At 34.1% G+C, this 12,791-nt stretch overlaps 1 long non-coding RNA gene across 1 annotated transcript in view; it reads right to left on the bottom strand.

Annotated features, from left to right (window-relative positions):
* Positions 1 to 6,389: 6,389 nt before the first annotated feature.
* Positions 6,390 to 12,791, bottom strand: part of LOC132014579 (uncharacterized) — a 30,998-nt gene continuing 24,596 nt past the window's right edge. Inside the window, exons 2-3 of the long non-coding RNA XR_009403324.1 lie at positions 10,330 to 10,491; positions 6,390 to 7,107 (exon numbers count right to left, since the gene is read on the bottom strand). This is a non-coding gene — a long non-coding RNA (uncharacterized LOC132014579). The remainder of the gene's footprint in view (positions 7,108 to 10,329; positions 10,492 to 12,791) is intronic.

The following is a 12,791-nucleotide window of genomic DNA, read 5'->3' as shown; positions in this document are numbered from 1 at the left end:
TAAAATCCTGAGGCCTTTTGGAAAAGAGAAAAGTGTTATCCAATTATTTGCTCAAAATATAGCACTGGCAAGTAACTGAGAAGACAGTCTCAACCTACCTGTCAGCTCTTCAAAATCTGTGGCCTACCAGTTTGAGGCAACTTCCTGTTCAAAGCCTTTATTAAACAGTTTAAAAACTTACAAATTATAGAGTTTTGCTCATTTAGGAGACAAGAAGGAAATATCTAGTCAGCAAAAAAAAAAAAAAAAAAAAGGAGATATGATTTAAATTGGTCGACTTCATAGTCTGAATTCAGTAGACAGTTGCAGATGTGTGTATTTTCTGGGGTAGTTTCAAATTATTGCAGTCTGAAAGAATTATTTTGCAAGCATATCTGTAACAGATTTAGAGAGCTGCAGTTCTCTGAATAGTTCAGGACAAAAAATTGCTTTAGGTTGAATTTCTCTGATCATTGATGGGAGCTGATGTTTCTTTGGCCTGATTTATTCTTCATTTACATCCCTACAGTCAATTGCAAACCCTCTATTTCTATTTCCAGTTCTATACAGTTAATTTTAAATCCTCTATTTTGCCAGTTAAAATGGTTTAAGTCAGATCTTGATCTTAAAAGCATAATTTTACTCTGAGTTATACAAATGGGGAGGGAGAGGAAATCCTTTACATGAAATTATAATTTTGAACAGAGACAAAATTGACATTATGTTAGTTTATTTAAAACATTAAATGATTGTGATGAAGTTTAGATAGCTCAATGGGTTATTGTTATATTTCTTTTTCTGTCAATGTGGAGAAATATAAACTGCATAAGTGATGAGGAATTATAGCAATGATTATTAACTGTGTAGAACTATATTTGTTTGGAGTTCTTTAATCTTTTTACTTTTCACAATGTATGGCATTGCTTCTTATTTTTTTAAAGATTTATTCAGTTATTTTTAGAAGTGGGGAGTGCCAGAGGCAGAGGGGGAAAGAGAATCTCCAGCAGACTCCTGCTGAGCATGACACAAGCCTAGATCCCGTGGCTTTGAGATTATGACCTGAGCTAAAATCAAGAGTTGGGCCCTCAACCAACAGAGCCACCCAGGCACCCCTGGCGTTGCTTCTTAATATTACTTTCTCTTAAATACTTAATCAAATGCTTAACATTGGGTGTTATATTATAGGTATTTTTAGGATGGGTTTATATTATAAGTATTTTTACCATGAAGGACTGGCTACCCTGAAATAGTTTTTACTTCTCATCCTCTTTGATACTTTGGTGTGGCCAATGGGTTGTAATAATAAAATGTCCTGTAGTTGCTTCTATAAATCTTTAAAAGTGAAAGACTCCTGTCTGTTCTTATTTCTATTTTCTAACATCCTGCTCTCGGGAACGCAGGAAATATGTCTTGAGCTGGAACAGCCATTTGGAATTATGAGATGACCCTAAGAATGGGTTTAGCACAGGACCAAGTAACATAGTAGAACTAGTCTTACTTCCTGAGTATTTCACTAGACAAATCTTCCATTTTCTTCCGTAAAATATTTATGTCAGAAAGCAATAAACTTCTATTTTGGTTAAAAAACTAATATTGTACATATCTCTTACAGCCAAACTGGGCAGAAAAAACATTCCATGCTTATGCCAAGTTCTACCTAAATGGAGATTGCTACTCTACTAAATCAAAGTAGAATAGTACTGGCCATGTGTTTATTAGCAGGGCGATTTCCACTAACTATCCTTGGGATGGTATATACCCTTCTTCATGGCCCAGATAAAATTACTCTGAGCCAATGTGCCCACACATTCAGGGCAGGAGTGGTGGTAGTGGACTAGAAATATAGATTTTTTTTTAAATCTGGACAGTTATTTATCAGAATAGAACTGCTCTCATCCCTCTTCCCCAGTGGCCCTTTGCCACCCTGACTCTTGTCCATTATAACTAGGCCTGGCTTTTACTGGTCTATTTTTTATTCCAAAGTGTCTGAATCATGAGTAATGCTTATCATTAATTATATATCAATAATGCTTATCATATTATATATCGATAATTTACTTATTTAGATTTGTAGACTTTGACTAAGAATGGATGTAAAACACTCCTCTAGTTTGTAGCAAACATTATTCCAATCTGTTATAATATTTAAATTAAAAGCAGATTTTACCCACTGTTTCTTAATAGAGATATTCATAGTATTTTATAGGCAACTATAAAGGAATACCAACATAGGATGAGTGCCTTTTCTCTCTCAGAGTTTAGATAATCAGTAATAGAACTTAAGGAAATAAGCAGCACTGTATTTCTTGCCAATCCATTTTCCCTTTCATAACCACATTTTATATGTACACATGACCTACATAATGACCAATAGAGCACAGAATATAATTTATTGATTAATATCTGGTTTATCATCATGACATATTTTCTTGAGAGGAAGATTTTCCTAATGGAAAGATGCATATCTTTGATCTGTCTTACCTTGGGTTTACAAATGTAAAGTGAAATGAAATATTTTGGTACATTTTCAAGATACGCTATTTTGAATTTCACACTTAAGGTAAAAATCTTTTTAGTCTAGCATTACAAGGGTAGTTGAATATCTAATTTTATATTGGCATAGACTAAGGTACATTTTAAGACAGTAGATTAAAAAAAAAAAAAGAAGAAAGTTTTACCTTCTAAATACCCAATAAGCAAACATAAACCAACCATAAATATTCATCGTACTAATTAAACATATCATGTACAATCAGGTATATTTGTTAAGTTGATATCAAATCAAAGATTTCAAATTTAGAATAGTCAAAATTATTCTTTTAATATGCAAAACTGATAGAAATTAGCTATGTGAAATTGAATAATCATAATCACAATTGAGCTCATAGGTGATATTTATAAATTCCCAGACATCTGAAACACAAAAGTTCTATGTAGAATTTTAGTGAAATAATTTAAAAATTATAACTGAATGTGAAAATTACTTTATCATCACAAAATTATTCATTCCGTTGTGACATTTGGGAAATACAACATTAAAATATCTTGTATGTTTTTCTTAATATTACTAAAGGATATACACTACTCGTGAATATTGCTTAATTGGATGTCATTTTTTTTTTAAGATTTTATTTATTTGACAGAGTGAGAGAGCTCACAAGTAGGCAGAGAGGCAGGCAGAGAGAGGGGGGGAAGCAGGCTCCCCACCGAGCACAGAGCCCGATGTCAGGCTCGACCCAAGGACCCCAAGATCACGACCCCAGCCGAAGGCAGAGGCTCAACCCACTGAGCCACCCAGGCGCCCCAATTGGATGCCAGTTTAAGTATGCTATAGTATTTTTCTTTACTATGAGACTTAAATGTCCACAAAGGATATTGTGTTTAAAAACTTCTAAAAATCTTGTTTAAACAACTTGTTTAAACAGATATATGGCTTGTATTGTGATTATTGTGATTTAAATTCCTTAAAACACCACTCAAACGCATAGTTTGATCATGGAAGTAGATGCAGGTATTTGGCATTACCGTCCTTATTGTGGTATACTAAAATTCATTCTGGGTTGTATAGTTTTAAAGGTTCTACAGAAATGATGCAGAGCAACAAATATAAGGTACATAGACATGACTTATTCCACTGGGGAAAAGAGTTACATTTGGAGACAGCTATTTGATTCTGACCCAGAGAAACAATCAGCTATCTGAGTAATGACTAACCATAAATCTGGAGAAATCCTGTATCATATGCCGTTTCATTGCCTATTCACTCATTCAATCACATGAATAATGCAGTCTATTAGAATAAAATACAAATGGCTCAAAGTTTATGGGTTTTTTTGGGAAGAATTGGGTTAAATAATTAGCAATTTTCATGGCTAAGAATTTTTTAGTTTTAAGTGAATATGTTATGATTATTGAGAATATTTCAGGGACTCCCAGAAACATTTTCATGTACAGAAGAAAACTGATTCTGAATGTGTATAACAAGTAAAAAAGTCTAACATTTTCTGCTTTAAATTTGTACTTTCGGAGTTTGTTGCTCTGATAAAGCCCTTTCTTGCAAAAATAAAGTGGAGAAAAATATCACAGCTACTTATAGATTCAGCAAACTTAAATTGGAAGTGCCCTCCTTTTTATGGTACATTTGCAGAGCTCAAGTGAAATTTAGACTTCATCTGTGAGATGTAAATTTAGCGTTAGCAAAATGTTCTATTATTTATCAATATTTTTTAAAGTCCAGAGGAATCTTATTATTGTCACTCTTTTCTTCTCATTATACATGTTAAACCTGGCTGATTTCTAGGTCCCAAACATTTTTTTTCCTTTTCCTGGATTTCATCTACATATGCAGCTAATTAACATTTCCATTTTCCCCTACTTTCTCCCTGCCAAATACTCCATTTCCCAGTATTCCAATCTCAAGGAATCGTATCACAATTTGGATGGTCATGAAAGTCAGTGACCAGAATATAGATCGTAATTCTCTTTCTCAAATTCTGTGTGTCAACATCACTTTCTAATCTACCTCTGCTAAAGCCTGTGATCTTATTCAGTCAGTTACATTCCTGTAAGTGACTGCACTAACTTTAGAGATAGGACTGTTAAAGTAATTGCCTAATGATTCTCCTAGAATTGAGTGTGTAGTCCATCCAATCCATTGTTCACACAGTTTTTATAAATTTATAAAACATAAATACTACACTGTCTGTTTTAGTTACCTGCTTTTGCTCATAAAAGGAAAACAAAATATCCAATCACCTCAATATTATCTAAGGAGACATCAAATTCTGCTTCTACTGACTTTTTAATATCAACACTTACTGAAATTCTCCTTAGATATCACCATTAAGTATTGGAATTTTTGCAGTTCTTGGGGTTTGTTTTTGCTAAGAATAGTTTCTGAAATGCTCCCCATACTAGTATGCTCCTCATACTACAACTACCACTCCCTTCCTGCCATCCGCAGTCTCCAGACCACCTTATCTCTACAGATAAAACACACAGTTCTTTTAGGAGTTAGTTCATATAACCTCCTCTGTGAAGTTTTTCATGGTTCTCAAAGATATAATTCATCACTCCTCCTTTTTTGTACAACTAAAACATTTGTCTACTTCTGTAATGGCTCAGAATTTAGTATTGCATTTAGAGTTTATGTTTAGTTTATCCCCTAATAGATTGAAAGTTCACTTTCAAAGAAAGTTATTTCTTCACACTGTTTAACACAAGTCCAACATAAAATATAGTAAAATCAAGATTCTAATTTTATGAAGATTTATTTATTTGGGACAGAGAGAGCATGTGCGCATGTGAGCTGGCAGGGAGGGGTGTAGAGAATCTCAAGCCGTCTCCCTGCTGAGCACAGACCTCTACATCGGGCACAATCCCAGGACTCTGAAATCATGACCTGATCTGAAATCAGGAGTTGGACACTTAGCTGACTGAGCCACCCACGTGTCCCAAGATTCTATTTTTTTTTAAAGGATTTTATTTATTTATTTGACACACAGAGAGAGATTCAGCCAGCACAAGCAGGGGGAGGAGGAGAGGGAGAAGCAGGCTACCCTCTGAGTAGACAGCCCAATGCAGGGCTTCATCTCAAAACCCTGGGATCATAACCTGAGCCAAAGGCTCAAAGTTTAACTGACTGAATGACCCAGGCACCTTAAGATTCCAATTTTATATGTAAAAACTAAAATATTATCTCCCCAGGGTCACATCATGAGTATGGGAAAAGAAATTTGAATGCAAGTCTGCTGATGAAATAGTTTCATTTCAGTTTTTCAAATAGGTGTTACTTAAATGTCCTGACAATTAACAATCTACGCCAGTAGGGCTACATAAGAATTTGGCTCTGCTTGGCTCTGTCATTAGAAGATATGGGATCTAGGAAGTAATTTACCTTACATAGAATTTAGTTTTCTGAGAGTAGGACACAGGGCCTTCTAAGTTCTTATTTAGCTCTCAAACCCTATGAAACTCTGTTTTCTGGTTATGGACTTTAATAATCAAAATGACTTTATATTTTTTACCTAGGAAAGACTGAGACTTAACAGTGAAATAAAAGCTTTGCTCAGAAATTTCCCAAAAACCTTTCTTCTATATGCACAACCTTAAACTTTCTTCTTTTAAATCTCGACACATGTGCCTAGTGACTTTATTCAATTTATTGGCTATTCAGGGTACTTCAAACTCCATTTTTTCACAGAAGCAATTGTTTGTAATTAAAAAAAAAAGGTTTATCTGTGCTTGGAAGAAAATGTTGATATATTTGAAGTATGAAAACAAAGATTATACTTTGCTCTGGCATCATTATGATTAGATATTTATTTTACCTCAAAAATAGGGGAAATATTCAGAGATATTGGCCAGCACAAATGCCAAGTAACCACATTGCATCCTTTAAAAAATCCTAGACAACCTGTACAATTGGTTCACCTGTAGTTTTCAAAATAAATAAAACCTTGACCTTTATTTTCCCATTTCTTTTATTTTTTCTTGAAATTACCAACTTAATAATAATAAAAAAAAAAACACATCATCCTTGTTTTCTACAGTGGTCTGAAGGATAAGCCTAGTACCTAGAATTCAAGGACATGCTCATAGGAAGGGTTTTCAGAGACTTAACTTATCAAATAGTCTTTTGCTTCTTCTCCCTCTCCTTCTTTTTCTTCCCTCTTCTTTCTTCCTTTTTTCTTTCTTCTTTTTCACTAGCAAGATTTGTCCTGTTCTCAGTTGCAACTGGAATTTCTCAAAACAAAATTGCTATTTTAACTTGTCTGAACTATTCTGTTTCATGATCAGAGATTTCCTCTTATTTCTCTGAAGATACTGTTTTTTAAATTAGTTTTATCTTTTCTTTTGCTATAATTTTTGCTTGTTTTATTCAAAATTCATTATTTTTCTTTTTATTTTTGGTTTACCCTTCATGTTAGATTTTTTCCAGATGTCTGACAATCTTTTGTGCCTATCGATATTTAAGTGGGAGAAATTGAATTGCTAATTGAAACTGCTGTGTGTTGGCTTAGTTTGCTGAGCACTCAACAGGAAGGTGTGCACCTGATTAGAGGCAGGGAGCCCTATGTTGGCATATGGAGGCCTTTTCTCTTCTGCTTGCGTCTTTTAAGGACACTCCTGTAAAAAAAGGAATACATCAGTTTACACCACAAAATGTAAAGAGATGGTAGATCTGTCAGCAGAGTGTCTTCTGGAGTTTTTGTTTTGTTTTGTTTTTGTTTAAGATTTTATTTATTTATTTATTTGACAAAGAGAGAGATCACAAGTAGGCAGAGAGGCAGGCAGAGAGAGGGGGGGAAGCAGGCTCTTTGCTGAGCAGAGAGCCAGATGTGGGACTCAATCCTAGGACCCTGGGATCATGACTTGAGCCGAAGGCAGAGGCTCAACCCACTGAGCCACCCAGGTGCCCCACCTTCTGGAGTCTTATCCAAAAAGCCATGCTGAGGTGTTTTTGGACTGAGAGCCTCCTGTTTATATCATGTGATCCCAGTTACCAATACCAAGCTTATTGGAACTTTAAAAGTTAAAAGGGTGTAATGTGGCTCTCTATTATCTTCTCTATTATCTTTAAGGTATCAGAAATTGAAATCCACATTATCTGGATAAAAATTAACTTAATAACCCAGATTAATTTTCTGAGGAATTTGAAGGTATGACAAGTTAAGAAGAACCAAATAGTAAAGGGTAAAAAGCAAAAATATATAATGCTTTTACAGAAGCCCTGAAGCTCTGGAAAATTTGGCATGAATAATCATTTAGTATTACATTATGGTTTTTATATGCTGGGCAATCTTCTAACTTACATACCTGAATTTTTTTCAATTAATCTTCACCAAGCTGGGTCACTATCCAGTGACTGACTGTAGAGACTATTATTATTGAACTCCTTACTCCTCTGGCTTTTTGTTGAGTTCAGTCATAAGAACAAAAAGACGAAAGGGAGATCTCAGGATTTATTTCGCTTGGTCTCCCCAATAGGATCCTCTCAGGTTACCTACTTCCCTCAGCCAAAAGCCACAGTTCTTTTGAAGTCATCCCTCTCCGTGCAGACTCCTCCTTCCTTCAGAAGGCTGGTAGCCAGTACCTCTTCTTTCTTTTTAGTCCTAGGAGGGGTGACACCATTCACTATTCCTTGGAAGCTCCCTGTAGCCTGCTCATTTTTTAAAAGTCTTATTAAATTTTCCTATAATTACCTTATCTGAACATACTATCATTTTTTTTTTAAATTGGGAGCATCCAATCCATTGACTGACAGGCCTACATGTCTCTGAAAAAAACATGAATGTAGCGAAAAGTTTTTTTCCTATTGAAGGAAAAAAAAAGATAAATGATAGCTAACCTTTATTGAGCACTTACTAGATGCTAGGAAATAATCTGAACACTTTTCATGCACTAAGTCATTAATTTTTCACATATGAATGCAGGTTCTATTATTGTTACTTCTATTTTATACATGAGGAATCTGGGGGACTTGCCCCAGCTCACATAGCTTGTACATAGTAAAGCAAGGATTGAAGCCAAGGATGGTTGACTCCGGCATATACACTCAATAGGTACTCAAATAACATTTGTTAATAGGAAATGGCTAACAGGAGGGACTCCTGGGTGGCTCAGATGGTTAAGCTTCTGCCTTCGGTTCAGATCATAATCTCCAGGTCCTGGGATCCCGCCCCATATCAGACCCCCAGCTCAGCTTAATCTGCCTCCCTCCGCCCCCTGCTTGTGTGCTCTCTGTCTAATGAAAAAAAAAAAAAAATCTTTAAAAAAAAAGGAAATGGCTAACAGGAGAGAGAAATCTTACTATGGGGTAGCTCTACCGGTTATATCAGCTATAACTTTGTTCTAATGTTGCCAGAACTAATGTATTAGAAGAAGCTGGATATACGGATTCTTCTGTATAAGCTCTCTTACTTTTTAAGTTTAGCCTTAAGCTCCTTCAAACACACACACACACACACACACACACACACACACACACAAATAACATAAAATTAAATAAATAAACAAATAAATAAAACAACCAGACACAAAAACCTACTTTTTGTGAGCTAAACAAAACTTTCTACTTGCTAAAAAATGGTCCTTGACCAGTGTTTTATAAACTTTCAAAAAAAAGTGTATACTCAGCCCTTTTGAAAACTCATCTAGTATTTTGAGCACTTTGAGCACTTAAGTTGAAAATCAAATTAACATGTAAGTAACATAAGCTATTTGTGCTTTTTCATTAATAAAATTTATGTTAAAGTAACTTTCACAAAACTGTCTTCAGAACAGCATTTGTAGAAGTGTTTCATAAATTGAAGGCTTTCTGATTCTTTATATATCTGTATAGGACCCAGCTCATTAACACTGTGACAGGATAGTTAGTCTTATATTTTCTGTGTCTGATCTACTTGATCTCTGTTTATTTTAAATCTGTTATGAATGAGTTTCTGTAAAGGAGTAAAATAATTGCTTTTGGAGTTGGACAGATCTAGTTATAGATACCAGTTCACAACTTAATAACTATTAACTCAGGAGCTCAGTTTCCTCATCTGCAAAAATTAGAATGAAAATATCTAATTTGTATTTTGCTAGGTTTTAAGTGAGATTATGTGTACACGGCACCCAGCAAATAACTAAAGCTCTTAGAGTAAGACTATCTGGTTTAAATCCTAAACAAACATTAAGTAGCTGTTTTGTATAAATTAACCTCTGTATCTCCTACTACCTTCCACTGTCTTTAGTGGTTCTCCAACTTGAGTATACATTAGGTATCCTGGAAGGTTGTTGATATACAGATTCCTGTGCCTCAGTTTCAGAGTTTGTGGTTTAGTTTCAGGAGGGTCCCAGTAGTTTGTGTTTCTAACATGCTTCTAAATAAAGTTGATCTTATTGGTGTGGGGAACTATGCTTTGAGAAACACTGCCTTATATAATGTTGTTAATTGTTTTTCAAAGGATTGTTAATGAACCTTGAAAGATGTATTATCTACAAGACATTTATCATCAAGTGCCAACAATGTAAAGTTCAAGAAATGCCAGCTAGTTGATATCATTATCCTTATTACTCTAAACTATTTGTTTCCTGATTTTCTTTCAAAAAAAAAAACCTGAAAATTTATTTATGGAATTTCTTTTGGCATCTTAATTTCTTTCTTGAAATGAAGATGTTATTTTTCCATTTCTAAGAATGATACTCCTTCATAAAAATGGAGTGATACTTCTTTATAAAAGAAGGGTAAATGTTGTTTATTAAGACCTTCTCCCTCATATTTGTCTATTCCTACAATAATGCTTAGAGGTCAAATGCCTACAATAATAACTCAGAGGTCAAAGCAACACACATGTATTTTCTTACTCTGTTTTTTGAAGTATCAGGAGCAGCTCTATCTCAGGGTGTGCTGTGAATCAACTGGATTGGCTTCAAGCTTCAGGTCAGGCTTTGGTCCACTACTGGTCCATTCTGAGGTTTAGACTAAAGGAACAATAGCTACAGGAGGGCATGCTCCTCTCATGGTGCCTGTAGAAACCCAAAGGCAAGTCAGAGCAAGTAAAAAGTCAGAGTTTACATGTACATGCAAACACCTTGTTCATGGTACATTCACTAATATTCCATCAACTAAAGCAAGTCATTTGACCACACCCAAAATTAATGGTGTCAGGGATACTCTTAATCACTCTAAAGGGAGGTACAACAAAATCACTTAGCAAAGAAAAAAGAAAAAAAAATAAAAGGTCTGAATACACATAGAAAGTGATGAATTGAGAGTAATAATCCAGTCTACTAAAGGAGAGGATGGTTAAAATATTCTAAACGTGAATACACTGGAGAGATGCATGTTTTCACATAGTGGTTATCACATATTACTTCTTTTCGGAAATAAAACATTCAGATTTTATTTTTGCTGGGAGAAGACTTTGGGAAAGTGTGAAAAACTTGTGCACATTGGTAATACAAAGGAGACTGGCTTCAAATGAAAAGTAATAACACATTACCAATTTTTAATAATTCTTGTAAGACTGAGGAGGCCTCCTTATACTGATCATGTTGGTGATGAAGAGAAAGATGATGGTGATGATGATGATGACGTTTATGTAGAATTAGGATTCAAATAATTAGAAGAGAACATTGTTTTACATTTTGAAGTGCAACCATAATGTCATGTGATATTTTTACATTCATCTGTGGAATTTTCTTTGGGTCTGTTGAATAAGATATATTGGACTTTATCAATAAAGAGAATGTTAAGACAATCAAAATACAAGCCTCAAACTGGAGAAAATATTTGCAAATCACACATCTAACAAAGGACCAGAATCTAGGATATAGAAAAAACTCTAAATTCACCAGTTAGAAAACAAACAACAGAATTTTAAAAAGACACAATATAAATAGGCACTTTAGCTTAGAATTATAAATGACAGACACATTTTTAGGCATTAGTATAGTGAAAATTAAATCTATCATGAAATATCATGGTATACCTATTAGAATATCTAAAATTGAAACATCTGATCACATCAGCTGTTGGGGATTTGAAGCAATGGAGCTCTCATCTACTGTGCCTAGGAATGTAAATGGGACAATCACCTTAAAAAGAATTTGACAATTTCTTAAAATGATAATCAAATACCCATTATTTCACCTAGTCATTCCTTTACCAAAAGATGTGGAAGCAAATTTTCATGAAAACATGCACATGAATTTTCATAGTCATTTTATGTGCAATAGCCAAAAGCTGGAAACTTGCCTATAACAAGTAAATTGATAAATTGTTATATGTTCATATAATGGAATACTAGTTAGCAATAAAAATTAATTAACGTTTGATACATGTAGCAGTATGAATACATTTCAAAATAATTATTCAGAGTGAAAAATGTTACATGAAAAAAGTACATACTATGTGGTTATATTTATATAAAGTCCTGGAAAATCCAAATTAATATGTAGTGACAGAAAGCAAATGATAGGTTGCCAAGGGCTAGAAAAGGGGTAGAAATATAGGAGGAAGAGATTACCAGGGGTCTTAAGGAAACTTTTGCATGTGTTGTATGTGTCTGTTATGATTGTTTTCGTAGTTTCACAGGTATGCACATATGTCAAAACTTACCAAATTTTTATAGATTTAAAAATATGCTGTTTATTAAATGCCAAGTGTACCTCAATAAATCTGTTAATTCTTTTATTTTTTCAAAAATTTTATTTATGAAAGAGAGAGACAGAGACAGAGAATGAGAGGGGTGTGGGGAGGGAGAAGCACACTTCCATCTGAGCAGGGAACCCAATGAAGGCTTGATCCTGGGACTCTAGAATCACAACCTGAGACAAAGGTAGAGCTTAATTGGTTGAGCCACCTAATTATTTTATTTAAGTAAAATAAAAGGAAAATAAAACCAGTGGGCATGATTGATGCTAATTCTAACCTTCTGATTTCAAAATTCATTCGGTAGTATTATAGTACAAACTCTATTTAACCAGTAATAAAGTTTCATTCTTTGTGTTCTGTACCTGTGGTCTATAAAGTTAGAGGGTAAATGACCTTTTGATTCATTAAAATACCACTTTTTTTTCCTGCTACACCAGTTTAAACTGTGGTTACTATAGTAGTTTTTGATAGGTCCGATAAGGAAAAAGGTCATTGTTTTTTCAGTGAACATAATGCATCTTACTATCACTATCATTATATTCAAAGAATTATTAAAACTCTCTAAACTAGTTGTAATTGGTGATAATCAATAGAAAACAGAAAGAATGGCATGTTGTCTCTTTAATCAGTTTGCTATAAAATAGATTTTATAGTAAAAATATGAAATTCT

The sequence above is a fragment of the Mustela nigripes genome, chromosome 1 (genome assembly GCF_022355385.1).
Source record: "Mustela nigripes isolate SB6536 chromosome 1, MUSNIG.SB6536, whole genome shotgun sequence".
NCBI lineage: Eukaryota > Metazoa > Chordata > Mammalia > Carnivora > Mustelidae > Mustela > Mustela nigripes.
Note: the sequence above shows the minus strand (reverse complement) of the source record. Positions and strands in the feature narration are given on the sequence as shown.